Raw genomic sequence first — 18,453 nt, 5'->3', positions numbered from 1 at the left:
TGAACACTTAGCGAATAAAGAATAGACTCTACATTCTCATAATGAGTCTCGCATTTATTTACTTGGCTACTTTGATTATCGTTTATAGTCTCGATCAAAGTGGGTGCTAACTATAGACATCTACTTTTGGTCCCCTTTCCCGAACGGAAGTGTTGGATTGGAGTGAAGATTGCTTATGGACTACTGATTAAATCTTAAACACATAAGCCAACTAGCTTGACCCAAAACGAAACGAGCCAAAGCTTTTTAATACTAAGCCCGATCAGCAATTAGGCCTAATCCCAAGATTAAACCCAATTTTGATGGATTTAGAAGCTCCTAGGTTAAAATCTAGAGTTGCCGCAGAAAACACCTCGTGAAACTCAAAGAGTCGCGCTAGCCTAGCCCGTGCAACTCACAAGGTTGCGCATGACACCCAGCGCAACCTCCAGTGATGCGCTTGCGGAAGATTCAGAATTTCATAAAAATACAGTACTACATTTTTTATCTAATGCAACGATACAAAAATAGCTAATACAAAGGCTAATTTTACACCGTTGTATTAGACAAGGCTAATCCGTTGTATTACACTAAAACAGGGCTAATACAACAGTTTATACTAATCGTTGTATTAGATAAACTAATCCGTTGTATTAGATGAGCTAATCCAACAGATTATTCTTCTAACACAACGGATAATGTTCCCGAATTTTTTTTTTTTTTTATTTTTCAGTTGGAGCTAATCCAACGGATCACTGTAGCTAATCCAACGGATCAACCCCAATTACTAATAAAAAGAAAAAAAATAATAATACCTAATACAATGGATGAGTAAAAAAAAAAAACCGGGAATGCTGAAATATTAGAGCCAAAAATGAAATTGAAAAATGAAATTGAAACCCCAATTCCCATAATTCTCAGCAGTCTTCCTTCGTTCTCCTCCCTCGCTGCTGCTCGTTCCTTCGTACTCCTCCCTCGCTGCTGCTCATTGCTTCGTTCTCCTCCCTTCCCGTTGACAAGCACACTTTAGGGCGCGCTTTAGAGCATATTTTAGGATGATTTTTGATGTATTTGGGGCCGCTTTGGCCGATTATTACCTTGTTATGCTTACGTTCCCCATATTACGTGCTTCACGGGTTTTCGGTTTGTTTTTTATGTGTTTTCAGGTAATATTAACCGAGTTTAATCGGATCCCGAGCCCTTGATGCGTAACCGAGCTAGCCTTGACCGGAGTCCGAGGAGTTAAGGAAGTTCAAGTGCCGTGCATTGATTAAATAGCACAGGCAGCACAGCCGTGTTACCATAGGCACACCCGTGCTGGCCTATAAGCAAGCAACCCCAGGCAAAGCAGCACGGCCGGGCAAGCCAATAGCACGGCCGTGTCAGTATCCACGCACCCGCACGGCCGTGCAGGCCATTAGCACGGCCGTGCCAGATGTTGCCCGTGCCCGTGTCAGCTTCAGTATGAGCCCCGTGCTAGAGCATATTCAGCACGGCCGTGTCATTTTTAGCACGACCGTGCCAGGAAGCTGCACGGCCGTGCCATATATAGCACGGCCATGCCAATTTGAAGAAGAAATCCGGTTTACTTACTGACAAGCTAGCACGACCGTGCCAAATACAGCACGGCCGTGCTGATCCAGGGTTAACTGCGCGCTTGACTTCTCCGCATTAGAAGACGTATATAAGGCCCAACTTTAAGAGGATTCCTCAAACAGTTTTAGAGATAGTTTTGAGAGCCTTTGTAGAGAGTTATTGGAGAACGTTCTTAGTATTAGAGATTCATTAGTTTTCTTAGAGATATTTCTAGAGATTTTAGTTTTCCTGGATTGATTTGAAGCAAGATTTGCGAAGATTCTTTGTATTATTCATTGACGACGGATATCAAAGTTCTAAACTTTTCCATTGATTCGCATTAATACAATTGGTATTATTCATTCTTGTTTATTAATCAAGCTTTATTATTCCTTAATCAGAATTCATGTTTATATCTATTATGCTTTTGGAATTCATTATTGCTTTGATTATGAATATGTGTGAGTAGTCTCCTAGCTAGGGTTTCGGGATGAAACCCGGCCTAGGTAAACTATGTAATTGAGGATTGATTTTGATAAACGGATTGTGATTAAATTGATTATATGCGATTGCATGTTAATTCATTATAATAGGAGTAGCTAACCTAGAATCTTGAATTTGATTGCATGATATTCTTGATTTGAACAAGAGATTGTGAATTGAGTATTTCATTATTGAAAGTGGTTTGATTATGTATCGAGTAATGTTAAGTGCATGAGAAATCCAAGCTTAGTATTGCCCGCTGTCTTCCTATCACATGATATTGATCAGACTTATATTCTTTGCATATCCCGTTTGTCTCTGTGATTCCTTGTTGCTTAGTTACCAATGGTTAGGCGGATTCCCGTTCTCCCTAGTGTCTTAGTTTATTGATTTATTCCATCTTATTAGTAGTATTTTAGAACACCATTTTCCATTGATTTCAAACTAGCTTAGGTTTAAGATTGATTTGCAATTACTCTCGTTCCTTGTGGACCGAACCTTTATTTGCCATTGTACTTGGTTATAGGGTGTTTGTATAAGTATTGTTTGATTGAGAGTTAGATTGTAGCGACCGATTTAACCCTCGTCAAAATGGCGCCGTTGCCGGGGAGCGGTGTTTGTTAATTGCTTTTTGATTTCTTGAGTCTAGTTCATCATAAAAAAGCACAAAAAGATTTTTCCCTTTTGGCTACACTTGTAGCCCTGCTATTTAATTGGTTTGGTTAGTGTGTATGCGCAAGTCTAAACAGAGAGAATTAATACCCTTCGATCCAGAAATCGAAAGAACTTTGAAGAGCAATCGTAAATCTCGATTGACGTCATCAAACTCTCAAGGAAAGGAACACAACACACAACAGGTTCCAATGGAAGACATACCGCGCCAACCCAATCGGCCAGCACCACGACCCCTTAAGGAGTTGGGAACTCCTGGGGCGTATAGAGCTTCAAGTGGGATTGCTCCACCCATTACTGAGGCCAATGATTTCGAGATCCGGCCGGCTATGATCACCCTCATCGAGAGAAGGCAGTTTAGTGGTGCCAAGCATGAGAGCCCTTTGGCTCATTTGAACGAATTTGAGAAGTACTGCAATACCATCAAGGTTAATGGGGTGAATCAAGAGTTCGTGAGATTGAAGCTTTTCCCCTTTTCACTTATTGGGAGAGCTCTCGAATGGTTAGAGAAGGAGGTGAAGCCGAACTCTCTACACACTTGGGATGATGTCACGACAGCATTCTTGGGAAGATTTTATTCCCAAAAGAAGACGGCCGATGCTAGAGCTTTGATCCAGGGATTTCGGCAAAGGAGTGGGGAGTCAATCTACGAAGCATGGGAAAGGTACAAGGAGTATCAAAGAGAGTGCCCACACCACGGAATCCCAACATATCAAGTTTTACAGATTTTCTATGGAGGATTGAGTCCTCAAGGGAAGACCAGTTTGGATGCGGGAGCAGGTGGCCCCATTATGAGCAAAACCGAAGAAGAAGTCATTGATATCATAGAAGATGTGGTACGACACCACATGGATTGGCAAGATGGAGAGCGAGAGGCCACGAGCAAGAGTGGAGGAGCGGTCTATTCGGTAGACCATCTTAATGCAATCGGGAATTTGACATCGCAAATTGTAAATCTAGGTAAGGAAATGTCAATTATCAAAGAGAAGCTCAACGCTCCACCGCATCAAAATCTTCCATCCTATTCTAAGGGAGCAGGTATGCACTCTAACTCTAATAATATGCCTAGGGGATGTATATTCTGTGAAAACTGTGGGTCTTATGACCATGATACCTCTGCCTGTAACGTAGATTCCCAATTTCAATCCAACTATAATGATGGTAATGAGTGTGATAATGAACAAGTCAATGCCTTGTCTTATGATAATAGACCTAGGAATGACAATAACAGATATTTACCACCTAATTAAAGAGGGAACAATTATAATCAACATGGTAATAATTCTGACTACCAACAGCAAAACCAGTGGGGAAACAGGAACCAAAGGGACCAAAATCCCCAAGGGTCTTATAATCAACATGGTAATTTTGGTAATCAGAATAATTACCAACAAAATGCAGGTAATCAAGGGCAATACAATCAGAAACATGAATGCCAATAACAGGGGAAACTGGAATAACAATGGTAACAGGAACAACTTTCAAAATCAAAATCCCCAACAGTCTAATGCGCGTGGCTCCCGAGCCTCTAATGACAACTACAATGCTCAAGGACCATCGCAAAGGACTAGTTTGGAGGAGATGATGGAAGCACAGACCAAAATGTTCAACACTTTCATGGCCACCAGTGACAAAAAGTTTAATGAAGTGATGACACATAGTAAAATGCTTGAAACCCAGATTTCTCAGTTGGCTAGTGCTATAAAGGATGGGGTTGGAGTGTCAAAACTCCCACCTCAAGGTATTGACCCTAAAAACTCTGTAAATGCTATCACCACTAGGAGTGGAAAGACATTGAGGGGGAGCGATGAAGTAGTACCCCCTAGGAGTCAATCTGTGACTACACCTACCACTGATACTGTTATAGAGAGTGAGGAGGAGAGGACCGAAGAGAATGATAAAACTATAGAGGTCCTAAATGAAAAGGAAGTAACACAAGTCAAAGAACCCAATCTATTGCAAAAACTTCCTTACCCCCATAAGTTTGTGAGACATAAGTTGGATGTTCAATTCGGTAAGTTTTTAGATACTTTGAAGCAAATTCACCTTTCCATACCATTCACCAACACTAAAAAACAAATGCCTAACTATGCTAGGTTTTTGAAAGATATTTTGAGTGGCAGGAGGAATTGTGATGGGGTGGAAACTGTTAACCTCACCGCGAATTGTAGTGCAATCATCATGAACAAGATGCCTCCCAAATTGGAGACCCAGGTAATTTCTCAATCCCTTGTGCTATTAATAAAATGAAAATTGATAAAGCATTATGTGATCTTGGGGCTAGTGTTAGTCTTATGCCAAATTCTGTATATCAAAGATTAGGGGTAGGAGAACTTCTTCCTACCAACATTACCCTACAGTTAGCTGATCGTTCGATCAAATTTCCTAAGGGTAAGGTAGAAGATGTTCCCCTACGAGTTGGGAAATTTGTGATACCTGTGGATTTTGTAGTTTTGGAAATGGATGAAGATAATCATATACCTATTATTCTTGGGCGACCTTTCCTAGCTACCTCTGGTGCTCTCATTGATGTGAAGAGTGCCAAGATTTCTTTAAAGGTAGGAGAGGAGGTCCTTGAATTTGATCTGAACAAAAGCATGCAATATCCTTTGTCTACTTCCGAAAACTGCATGATGATTGACACTATTGATTCGATTGTCTCTAGTATGCATACACTATTGCTTTCTACTAACCATGATCTTGAGCCAAGTGATACCGATGAGAGCAGGTACATAGAGGAGCAAATGCTAGAGGAAGATGATGGTGATAACGGTTTCAAGGAAATTACACCCATGTATGCACTTGCTAAGGCCACCACAAAAGAGGTAAACGAGGCCCCTAAGGTAGAATTGAAACCTCTACCATCACATCTAAGGTACGAATTTCTTGGCCCTGATTCAACTTATCCTGTCATTGTGAATTCTTCTTTAGATGCGGATCAAACTCGGAAGTTGTGTGATGTATTGAGAGAGCATCAAAGTGCCATAGGCTATACCATTGATAACCTCAAGGGTATTAGCCCCGCTATATGTATGCATCACATAACTCTCGAGGATGGTGCGAGGCCTTCTATTGAGAGGCAGAGGAAACTCAATCCTCAAATGGGGGAGGTGGTGAAGAAAGAGATCACCAAACTTCTTGATGCAGGTATCATCTTCCCCATTTCAAGCTCTAGATGGGTTTCCCCTGTGCATGTTGTTCCTAAGAAGGGGGGAATGACTGTAGTTGAGAATGAGAATGGTGAGCTCATCTCAACTAGAACGGTGACCGGTTGGCGGATGTGCATGGACTATAGATGTCTAAACGCATCTACCAAAAAGGACCATTTTCCCCTCCCTTTTATTGATCAAATGCTCGAAAGACTAACTAGGCACAAGTATTATTGCTTTCTTGACGGTTATTCGGGGTTTTTCCAAATACCTATAAACCCGGATGACCAAGAGAAGACGACTTTTACTTGTCCATATGGTACTTTTGCCTACACGAGAATGCCTTTTGGACATTGCAATGCACCGGGCACCTTTCAACGGTGTATGATGAGAATTTTTGGGGACATGTTGGAGGCCGAGATGGAGGTTTTCATGGACGATTTTTCTGTTGGGGGAGCCTCCTTTGATGATTGCCTAGTGAACTTGGGGAAGTGCCTACAACGGTGTGAGAGAGTGAATTTAGTCCTGAACTGGGAGAAGTGTCACTTCATGGTTGAAGAAGGTATTGTCCTCGGTCACAAGATCTCAAATGCAGGCATAGAGGTGGACAAAGCAAAGGTTGAAGTTATAGCAAAGCTACCACCACCGGTCAATGCAAAAGGGGTAAGACAATTCCTAGGGCATGCGGGGTTCTACCGGCGATTCATAAAAGATTTCTCTCTTATAGCCAAGCCTTTGACTGCCTTATTGCAAAAGTAAGTCGACTTCAAGTTCGACAAAGAGTGCCTACAAGCTTTTAACACACTTAAGAAAGCTTTGATTTCGGCACCGATTGTGCAAGGACCACGGTGGGATCTACCTTTTGAGTTGATATGCGATGCTAGTGATACGGCTATTGGAGGTGTTCTTGGGCAATGAGTTGAGAAGAGGGTTCACGTGATCTATTACATGTCCAAGACCTTAAATGAAGCACAAAGGAACTACACCACTACAGAGAAAGAGTTCCTAGCCATTGTTCATGCATTTGAGAAATTTTGGGACTACCTCATTGGTTCCAAAACGATTGTTTATACCGACCATGCTGCCATCAAGTACCTAATTTCGAAGAAGGAATCCAAACTACGCCTCCTCCGATGGGTCCTCTCTTTACAACAATTTCATGTGGAGATCCGGGACAAGAAGGGAGCCGAGAATGTGGTTGCGGATCACCTTTCGCGCATGGAGAGGGAGCAACAAGAAGATGATGGGCTGCCCATTTGTGATGAGTTGAAGGATGATGTTTTATACCTCCTCAAGGAGAAGATTCTACCATGGTTTGCGGATTTGGTAAACTACTTGGCTTGTGAGGAGTTTTCCCCCGATTACTCCAAGAACCAACGGAAGAAGATTAGGAGAGATGCAAGGCATTACATATTGGATGATCCAATTTTGTTGAAGAGAGGTGTAGATGGTTTCCTAAGAAGGTGCGTTCCGGAGGAAGAAGTTCATAGTGTGCTGAAAATGTGCCACTCCGACCCTTGCGGAGGTCACATGGGGGCTAATAAGACAGCCCAAAAGGTTTTGCAATGTGGGCTATGGTGGCCCCATATCTTTAGGGACGCGTGGGCATTTGTGAAGACTTGCGATGCTTGCTAACGGAGTGGAAACATTTCCAAGAAGAATGAAATGCCTCAAAAACCCATACTTGAACTTGAGATCTTTGATGTGTGGGGCATTGACTTTATGGGACCCTTCCCTTCCTCCCGTGGGAACCAATACATACTTGTGGCTGTGGATTACGTGTCTAAGTGGGTGGAAGCAATTGCCTCCCCTATAAATGATCACAAGGTGGTGGTGAAACTCTTCAAGAAGATTATATTTCCAAGGTTCGGGGTTCCTATGGCGGTTATAAGTGACAACGGGTCACACTTTGTGCATGGGGCCTTTCAAAGGATGCTTCGAAAGAATGGAGTACATCAAAGGTTCGGGACAACCTATCACCCTCAATCTAGTGGGCAAGCGGAAGTCTCCAACGACAAATAAAGTCCATCCTTGAGAAGACAGTGGCGAAGAATAGGAAAGATTGGTCCGATAAGCTTGATGATGCACTTTGGGCATACCGGACTGCTTTCAAGACCCCAATAGGCACCACCCCATACCGCTTGGTCTACGGGAAAGCATGTCACCTCCCGGTCGAACTAGAGCACCGCGCTCAATGGGCTATCAAGAAGATAAATTTTGATCTAGCAAGCGCGGGAGAGCAACGGATGTTGGACCTTCATGAATTGGAGGAGATTCGAATGGACACATATGATAGTGCGAACCTATACAAGTCCCGATCTAAGGAGTTCCATGACCGGAAGATAGAGCGGAAGGTGTTCAATGTTGGTGACAAAGTCCTCTTATATAACTCTAGGATGAAGCTCTTCCCCGGTAAGTTGATGTCAAGATGGAGGGGTCCATTCACTGTCAAAGATGTTTTCCCTTCCGGTGCGGTTGAGCTTTATGATTCTAGTGGGTTGCAATCCTTCGTGGTTAATGGGCAAAGGTTGAAGACATACTATGAGGGAGCCCATGTTGGTGTGATAGATGTGTTCGAATGCGGTCACAAGAGTTGAATGTGACCACGTCAAGCTATCGACGTTAAACTTAGCGCTTCCGGGAGGCAACCCGATTTTCTTGCTTTTACTAGAGTAGTTTCTTTTGTTTTGTAGTTGGTTTAGCTCCTAATTTGTGTGAGTTTTGTGTGCTCTTGTGTGTTTTTGTGCAGGTAGAAGATTGGTTAGAAGTCGGAATGAAGAGAGTGATGCGTGCCTTGAAGGAAAAGAAAACCTGCAGACTGCAGCAGACAGCACGGCCGTGCCATCAGACAGCACGGCCGTGCCATCAGACAGCACGGCCGTGCCATCAGACAGCACGGCCGTGCCAGAATCCAGCACGGCCGTGCCAAAATCTGCACGGCCGTGCCAAACCTCAAAAGCCCACTGACATTCTAGCACGGCCGTGCCATTTTCAGCACGACCGTGTCAAGTAATAGCACGGCCGTGCTAATTTTAGCACGGCCGTGCCATCTGAAATTCAATTTCGCAAAAAGCCTGCCAAGCCAACACGGCCGTGCTAAATTCGGCACGGCCGTGCCAAACCTCAGCACGGCCGTGCCAGTTATAGCACGACCGTGCAACGCGGGTTTCAGATAGTTTTTCGTGTTTTTTTAAACACGATTACACTCAAACTCTCTCATTATTCCCCAACTCTCTAACACTCTTTCCTACCCTTTTTCTCTCTAAACTAACCCAGACCCCCAACCTCCTCCCTCAATTCCAAAAATCAAACCCTAATTCCCCATATTCTTCTTTCAAGATCTCGACACCCTCCTTGCATTGGAGCATTTTTCAAGTGATTGGACGCAAAATTCGGCCCTCTTTGAGCTCGCCACAACTTCACTTTGCGGAGTCCTCGGTGAATTCGTTCTTAAACTCATTGATTTTCGCAATTTTTGTCCAATTTCATTCGTTTTATTGAATATTTGTTGTTGAATTATGCTTTATTGTTGCAAGTTTGGGTGAACTAGTAGTGTTAGGGTAGTACATTGCATGCTAGGATAGTTTCTTGCTTGTTAATTGGTATATTGTGCTTAATTTCTTGAATCAAACCTGCCTAGAACAAAGACATCGACTAGGAGACCGGGTCGGGACGATGCATCCTCATCCATGGTTCCACCCACGGTGGACACCATGGGTATTGTTTTTAATAACCCGTCCTTTTTGGAAAAATTTGTAGGAGTATCCCACCGACCGATCCGGCCTACCAAGTTCTACGACCCTTTAGCCGCTAGGGCTCTAGGGATCGAAAGCGACATGGTTCAACTATTTTCATTTACCAACTTTGATTCTTTCCTTACCATGCATGCTCTCACTTACAAGAGGCTTACCCTCAAATTTTTGTCTTCTTTGTACGTGCATCGGGATGAGAATAACTCACCCCGGTACTTGTCCTTTCAACTAATGAACTCGGGCACCATTCAAATGTCGGTGGCCCAAGTTAATGCCGCCTTTGGGTGGACATCCGACCTGAAAAATGGTCCTAAGGATGGCCACTCAAAACACTACAACTCCGGGTTGTTTTGGCGGCAAATCACGGGGAAAATGGATAGAGATCCCCGTAGGGATAAGGCGACTTCCATCGTCAATCCCGCCTTTCGGTTGTCCCACAGGACCTTCTCCTCTACTATCTTTGCTAGAGGAGATAGTTCGGGTGTCGTCTCCATTAGGGAGTTACAGTTTATTTGGCACCTCACCCGTGGGGACGGGCGTCTAGACATGGGAGCGTGGTTACTAGACCACCTCGACGGTGTAGCCCGGGGTAGGGGTGATATTACTATCGGTGGCATGATCACCATTCTTGCGCAATATAATGGGATTGATTTTTCTGAATTGCAGGCTATCCCAGGCACTACGAGGCTTGATATGCACACCTTGAGAGCCATGCAGTGGCTTGAAGGGACATCCCAGCCGGATTGCTATTTGTGGCTCGTAGCAGGCAAGCCATACGCCTACTTGCCCGATCCCGAGAGGACGGTGGTTTACAACAAAGACAACTGGATCTTCGACCCCGACTTCGCCTGGCACGAGGATGGAGGCACGGAGTATGTAGACCGCAATCCCCAGCCTCACCAGGGGATGAGCAGGCCCACGGGGGCCAAGGAGGTGACGATGCTGATGATGATGACGAGGAGGGTGGCCCGGATGCGGCCCAGCAGATCCCGGCGCAAGACTTCGCCTGGCTCCGCCAAGGAATGGAAGATTTGAAGCTCGAGGTAGCGGATTGGCGCCGGTCGAACGAGGATATGACCTCCGCCTTCAGAAACCTGAAGAGGAGTGTTGATGATATGGCCTCTTGTTTCCCTTATGGCCCGGGCGGGCCTAGCTCGTGATCCCTTTCCCTTTCCCTTTTGTTACCTCCCTCTCCTTACTATTGTAAGTCCTTGATGTATAAACATTGAGGACAATGTTTGATTCTAGCATGGGGGGGGGGGTCTTACTTGTATTCATTCAAAAAAAAAAAAAAAAGACTTACTGCTTTCCTAGACTAACCTTAACTTGTTTGCTAGTATGTCTTTCCTTTTTGCAGATTGGGAACATTCGAGACGCGACATGAGTTTGAAGAACGATGCTATGGGCGTTAATTGGAGCTCCCGGGAAGCAAATTTGGTGAGATCTTTTCCTTTTTTTTGTGTGCTTAGGATAGTTTAGTTTAGGAAGAAGTTGAATGGTTCGAGGATGTTTGATCGGTTCTAAGGAACCTGGGATCGTTGATGTTGATATCATTCGATCACTTGTTTGTCGATTGGGATTTTATGTGATTTTTATGCCTCGTTATGTGCCTTTCAACTTATTCAGTTGGCTTAGTTGTACATATGTTTGTGTTAGATAGGAAAAGCTTCTGCTATGAGGATGTGTGGTTTAGCTTATATGATATGCCTCGTAGTCTTTTCCTATGTTTTTGGATCATAATAAACTTGTCTAATTGCAAAATTTTGGAATATTGTTCATGTTGGATTCGAAATGTGAATGAATGTGTATGGAATGTCTATTTCCACTTAAGCCAATGATGAATACACAGTTCGAGTCTATTGTTGATCAATGTGGACGAGTCTAGGCGAAGGGTAGAAATAGAACACTTTTGTCATGTGAAACTCTATGCCTTTGGGTTGTGGTAAGATGGAGTCGCTTCCCGGTTGTGGATTTGACCCCCTTGATTGGTAGTTGCTTTATTTGTTAGATCCCGTGAGGTTTATTTGTTCTAGCCTTCATCATTCTTGTTGAGTGGCATATTTGGATCCTTGATTACGCATTTTTCGATCTTTGTGTTGACTAGTAGCTCCCGAGACCGACTTGACACTTTTAAGGGAGGAAGAGGGCACCTTTTTCATTTTTCTTATTTTGTTCCTTTTGTTTTGTAACAAATTGATTTTCTTTTTACATCATCTTACTTGCTAACCATGTTGAGCTTTAATTCCATTCTTGGTTAACCGTGTTACAAACCCGATGGCCAATGTTTTACCAACCCTTAGTTGTGAAGCGTTTACCTAGATAGGTTTGTTGAGCTTATTGTTTACTAATCAAGAAATAAAGTTTGATAGTTGGTTTGAGAAGGTGTGAAAGTGAGCCTAATTGTAAATATGTAATGTGAAAGTCATTTTGCCATCAATAAAAAAAAGGAAGAAAAAAAAAAGAATTTAAAAAGAAAAAAGAAGAAGAGAAAAGTCGTCCGAATTGTGAAAAAGGCAAGGACACATAAATAAAGTTTTGAAGTTTGAAAGAGGTCGTTTGAGTGTGTATTATATGGATAATTTGGGATGTGTAAGAATGTGAATCAATGAGATTGTGGAAAAAGAATTACATCTTTTGAACTAATGTTTTTGAGAATTGTGATTCTTGCGCTTCATTTAGGAATTAACCCCACTTTTTTAAATTGTTTTCACCTACCTTACCCATTGCCAATACATTACAACCCTTTAAGACCCTTAGACTTTAGAGGTGTTCGGTTCTCAAACGGTGGAGGGAGATACCTTTCAACCCTATGGAAAGATTATGCGTAATCGAGATGTCGGGATACCATTGTTATTTCCTCAAAACATCACTTCTTCCGGTTCCTTCGAGGAATCACGAGGGGCCAATTAGGGTGGTGATTTGAAGCAAAAGGGAAGGACGTGGCCGGTTTGGTCGGGTTTAGAGGGAAGCATGATTTCTTTGTTCTCTATGCTTGGTTTAGGTCTTGTTCGCATTTGATCAACGATATCTTGGATTGTGTGTCTCGTTGCTTGTTTGAGTGAGTTTTCCTTCCGTGCATGGTTGTTCTAAGTAGGATCCATTGATTTCATTCCGTGCTTAATTTGATTTGTTCGCAATGGCATAGTTTATTTGATCTTGTGTGTGTTTCCCTTGGTTTTTGCTCGAGGACTAGCAAAAGTGTAGCTTGGGGGGTTTTGACAAGCGTACTTTAGGGCGCGCTTTAGAGCATATTTTAGGATGATTTTGGATGTATTTGGGGCCGCTTTGGCTGATTATTACCTTGTTATGCTTACGTTCCCCATATTACGTGCTTCACGGGTTTTCGGTTTGTTTTTGATGTGTTTTCAGGTAATATCAACCGAGTTTAATCGGATCCCGAGCCCTTGATGCGTAACCGAGCTAGCCTTGACCGGAGTCCGAGGAGTTAAGGAAGTTCAAGTGCCGTGCATTGATTACATAGCACAGGCAGCACGGCCGTGTTACCATAGGCACACCCGTGCTGGCCTATAAGCAAGCAACCCCAGGCAAAGCAGCACGGCCGTGCAAGCCAATAGCACGGCCGTGTCAGTATCCACGCACCCGCACGGCCGTGCAGGCCATTAGCACGGCCGTGCCAGATGTTGCCCGTGCCCGTGTCAGCTTCAGTATGAGCCCCGTGCTAGAGCATATTCAGCATGGCCGTGTCATTTTTAGCACGGCCGTGCCAGGAAGCTGCACGACCGTGTCATTTTTAGCACGGCTGTGCCAGGAAGCTGCACGGTCGTGCCATATATAGCACGGTCGTGCCAATTTGAAGAAGAAATCCGGTTTACTTACTGACAAGCTAGCACGGCCGTGCCAAATACAGCACGGCCGTGCTGATCCAGGGTTAACTGCGCGCTTGACTTCTCCGCATTAGAAGACGTATATAAGGCCCTACTTTAAGAGGATTCCTCAGACAGTTTTAGAGATAGTTTTGAGAGCCTTTGTAGAGAGTTATTGGAGAACGTTCTTAGTATTAGAGATTCATTAGTTTTCTTAGAGATATTTCTAGAGATTTTAGTTTTCTTGGATTGATTTGAAGCAAGATTTGCGAAGATTCTTTGTATTATTCATTGACGACGGATATCAAAGTTCTAAACTTTTCCATTGATTCGCATCAATACAATTGGTATTATTTATTCTTGTTTATTAATCAAGCTTTATTATTCCATAATCAGAATTCATGTTTATATCTATTATGCTTTTGGAATTCATTATTGCTTTGATAATGAATATGTGTGAGTAGTCTCCTAGCTAGGGTTTCGAGATGAAACCCGGCCTAGGTAAACTATGTAATTGAGGATTGATTTTGATAAACGGATTGTGATTAAATTGATTATATGCGATTGCATGTTAATTCATTATAATAGGAGTAGCTAACCTAGAATCTTGAATTTGATTGCATGATATTCTTGATTTGAACAAGAGATTGTGAATTGAGTATTTCATTATTGAATGTGGTTTGATTATGTATCGAGTAATGTTAAGTGCATGAGAAATCCAAGCTTAGTATTGCCCGTTGTCTTCCTATCACATGATATTGATCAGACTTATAGTCTTTGCATATCCCGTTTGTCTCTGTGATTCCTTGTTGCTTAGTTACCAATGGTTAGGCGGATTCCCGTTCTCCCTAGTGTCTTAGTTTATTGATTTATTCCATGTTATTAGTAGTATTTTAGAACACCATTTTCCATTGATTTCAAACTAGCTTAGGTTTAAGATTGATTTGCAATTACTCTCGTTCATCGTGGACCGAACCTTTATTTGCCATTGTACTTGGTTATAGGGTGTTCGTATAAGTATTGTTTGATTGAGAGTTAGATTGTAGCGACCGATTTAACCCTCGTCACCCGTCGCCGTTGCTTCGTTCTCCTTCCTCGCCGTTTCGTTTTGCTGTGCTCGAATCTCTATCTGAGGTAGGTTGATTTTGTTTTGTATTTAGTTTTAGTTTGAACCTTGCATGTGGCTGATTGCTCGAATATTTGGATTTAGATTTGTTGATTTGTTCGAATGTTGCATGTGGCTGATTGCTTGCTTGAGGGTGGTTGTTGGGGTGGTTTTTCGACTTATGAACCCTAATTTTTTTTGGGGGTTTATTTGGGAATACTTGAAATATACTTGTTGAAGTTAGCTGATTTTTGTTGTGAAATTTTAGTTATCTCCCATTGAATGTCACCGATGAAAAGTCCTTTGTGAAATTTTAGTTAGCTGATTTCTTTCCTTTGTTAATCAGCTTCGCGAACTGCTTCACTCCTTCAGAAACCAGTTTTTCCAACACTTCTTTAAACATTGCTGAAACTACCATCTCTACAACTGCCATACTTGCTTTTCTTCTTTTTTTTTTCTTTCTTTTAGAATAAAGTTGAAAACTTCAAAAAAATTAATGAATGAAATGAAAGGTTCTGTAAGTTTTGGGGGTTTAGAATGGAAACAAGCAGAGAACTGAATTATTAGTATTGTGGAAAGAAGTGGAGAATTTGGTCAATTTTTATTAGTACTACTACCACATCTAAAGTGAAATGTTAAAGAGCGAAAACAAGTGGAGAACTGAATTATTAGTATTGTGGAAAGAAGTGGAGAATTTGCTTCGAAGGTTATTTTTTTGCATCAGTGCAATGTTCAGCCTGCAGCTACGGATGTTCTCTATTCGTGGTGCATTATTCCCATTTTATAATGTGAAGAGCAATTTCAATGCTGCTGTGCTTTTCCGGGTCTAAATATATGTCAACTAGGAGTGACATGACTACCTGTTTAGAAGAAAATAGACATGACTACCTGTTTGAAACACTACCTTGGTGGAGTCTCTTTTTTAGTTTCTGTTTGTTTCTTGATTACGACTGAGGGTATGCCTTTACCGGTGGAGTCGTATCAATGTAAACCTCTCCACACTCCCATCAAAACTGTAATAGGTACTACTTAGTGGCTGTTGTTGCCATTGTTGATTTTGTAATATGAAGTCATCTATCTTTTAAGTGCTTAGTAATTTTATGGGATGGACTTAAATTCGACATCTAACATAGACACATACTTTCTTTTCTGGAGGAAAAACCTGAATTTAGACTCACATTTCTGTCAATTGAGGAATGATGATTTGGAGGTGCTTGATAGGTGCATTTCTGTTGTAGTTAGAGCATTCAGTCAACATCAAATATCTCTTTCCCATTTTTCTTAGAAACCTGAGGATTGCATGAGCAGATATCTATGATCATAACAGGCTAGCAACAATGGGTTATCTCCACACTAACATGATCTGCTAATTGATTTGTGCTGCGAATCCCTGTGTTGTAGCAAGTATCAACACCTAAGTGATCGATTTGCTAGCTAACCGCAACCCTGTGTGCTGTTGTTACACCTAAGTGATCCATTCTCTAACTAAGTGACCCATTTGGAGAAACTACTTCACTTTTTGTAAATTAGTTCAGTAATTGTAGATTCATACTCTTGAGAGGATATGATAAGTGCATATTTGAATTTCTAAGCGTAAGTGAACAACTAAACTGATTACTGCATGCTTGTGTCTGATTTTCATCTAATTTTGTTACTGTCTGATAAGTACATATTCAAACTAGCTTTCTGTCATTTGTATTTTGATTCTAATTATGTTGTACTCACATTTCTCTATCTTCACAAATTGGATATGGTTAGCTCACCTAGCTGACATGCAACATAAACACACACACACACACACACACATGTTGGCATTTATTGCATAAGCCTGGTATTGCTCTGATAAATTGATGGTATTTCCAGTGGTGATCTTTAAGCTTCAGTGATGAATTGGTTTGAAAATCTGCTTGACTTGCCTGCCTGACTGACTGCTTGCCTACCTGACTGAAAGCTTGCCTGCCTGCCTGCCTGCTTGCTTGCCTACCTACCTGACTGACTGCTTGCCTGCCTGACTGAAAGCTTGCCTGCCTGCCTGACTGATTGCCTGCTTGCTTGCCTACCTGCCTACCTGCCTACTATAGAAGGGGCTGGCGTAGTTATGCTGAGTTTGCCTATATAGAGCCTCACAACTTGCATCATTCCACTCCTTATCTCCCTCTAGCATTCCCCGAGCATAACAATCAGGTGTGCGATAATTAATGTCGTATGCTGATCACATTATGCTGGATCTTGTCTCCCATGTGAGACTGTCAGAGACTAGCTAGCCGACCCCTGCTGCAGCAACTCTCACTCCTCCCTGCTCTGACTCTAATTCAATTGAAACAGAAAATCAAGGCTCACTCAAGAAATTAATTGCTAATAATTGACTGAACAGTGTAATTAATGTTTTTAGGGAGAATGTTGGTATTTATTAATAACTAATTTCAGATTACAAACGCATGACTTAAGGCCATGAATCTCTTAGTAGCTTTAGGCCACAATTCTCTCAATGTGTTTACAATTTTCTCAATGACCCTCCAACATGAGTGGTTTCCTATTAATACAAGGAGTTGCTTCTAAAGCTTACAAAACATCATAGCTAAATTACAACTAATTAACCAACAACTTTACTAGGGAAGAGCTCAATATCCAATGGTCCTTTCTGTGCAAAGGTGTCCTTGAGCAAAAGTGTTTCTGACTTCTCCTTCTTTCTCCAAAAGTGACGGCTTAACAAGGCTGCCTAAGCCTTGTGTGTAATTGTTGTGTTCCTTCTTGTTCCCTCCTGTTGTCCCCCACCTCGGTCTCTTCGCTCATACACTCGAAAGGCCTTGCCGGTATTAGAGTCTATAGCAGAGACATCTAAAATGCCTTAACTTCTATTTTTATCTCTTTGATGTATTAAATCCTGGAAGTGGGTTTCCATTTTGATAACTTGGATTCCTGAGGAATCTCATAAAACCTTTATCTTTGGATGATAGTCAGTCTCTCCCCTTTTATTTATCTTCCAATATTCAATATGACTTCTTTCTGTCAGAAAGTAATCAATCTCTCTAAGTAATTCTTAGCCTGGGATGAAGCTTTGTTTTATCCCAAGGGGGCCGAGGCCCTTGTAAAAATACTATACTGCATACAAGTATTGCTTAAATCTTTACAGGATTCTACATTAATATGTTCCTGGTATTTAACAACTTCGAGCTGTTTAAACATAGCATTAGCTCAAACTGTTGATATAGCCTTCTGATGTCTTTTGTTTGTTTGATTTCACTTACCATTGGATGTGGAAAACTGTTAAAATTATGATATCTTGCCAAGGATGTCTGATTTTTGTTCTCTTATTGTATATTTTGTACTTTGATGACTGATTTGTGTGTTGTTGTGCGTTATTTAATTTCCCCAATTGGTGTTGTTATAGTTGTTGGTATTGTGGCTTATGCATTACTTTTTTTACTTAGGTGGTTGATGACGATGAGCTACCCCGGGATGAATGAAGTAAGGACTAATGTTGATTTTATGTATCTATTGCAACTTCTAGAGAGCTTTCAAATTAAACGTTTGTTAATTAATTAGCTAGTGAACTTTCATTTATAATTAGTTAGTATTGACACTTCGTTTACTTTTGTAATGCAACGAATATATATTATATGTACTTCGTTTATTTTGTAATGCAACGAAGATATATTATATGTACTTTTTTTATTTAAATTCTAAATATACTAATATAATTTATATTTATTATTATAGATTTAAAAAAAGAATTTACCTAATACAACGGTTGTAAAAAACAAAAAGAAAAAAAAAAGGGGTCTAATACAACGGTTTTTTTTTTTTTTTTTTTTAAAAAAGGGGGCTAATACAACGGTATTAAAAAAAAGGGGGGGGGGGCTAATACAACGGATGTAAAAAAAAAATAAAGGACCTAATCCAACGGATTGGGC

The 18,453-nt window shown here is 41.6% G+C and overlaps 1 long non-coding RNA gene across 1 annotated transcript; it reads left to right on the top strand.

Annotated features, from left to right (window-relative positions):
* The first annotated feature begins 14,431 nt into the window (after positions 1-14,431).
* LOC110687045 lies at positions 14,432-18,209 on the top strand. The gene is made up of 2 exons (XR_002504384.1): positions 14,432-14,568; positions 17,971-18,209. It is a non-coding gene; the product is annotated as an uncharacterized LOC110687045 (long non-coding RNA).
* The last annotated feature ends 244 nt before the right edge of the window (positions 18,210-18,453 follow it).

Source organism: Chenopodium quinoa, unplaced genomic scaffold (assembly GCF_001683475.1).
Source record: "Chenopodium quinoa cultivar QQ74 unplaced genomic scaffold, ASM168347v1, whole genome shotgun sequence".
NCBI lineage: Eukaryota > Viridiplantae > Streptophyta > Magnoliopsida > Caryophyllales > Amaranthaceae > Chenopodium > Chenopodium quinoa.
This window is presented reverse-complemented; position numbering and strand designations above follow the sequence as displayed.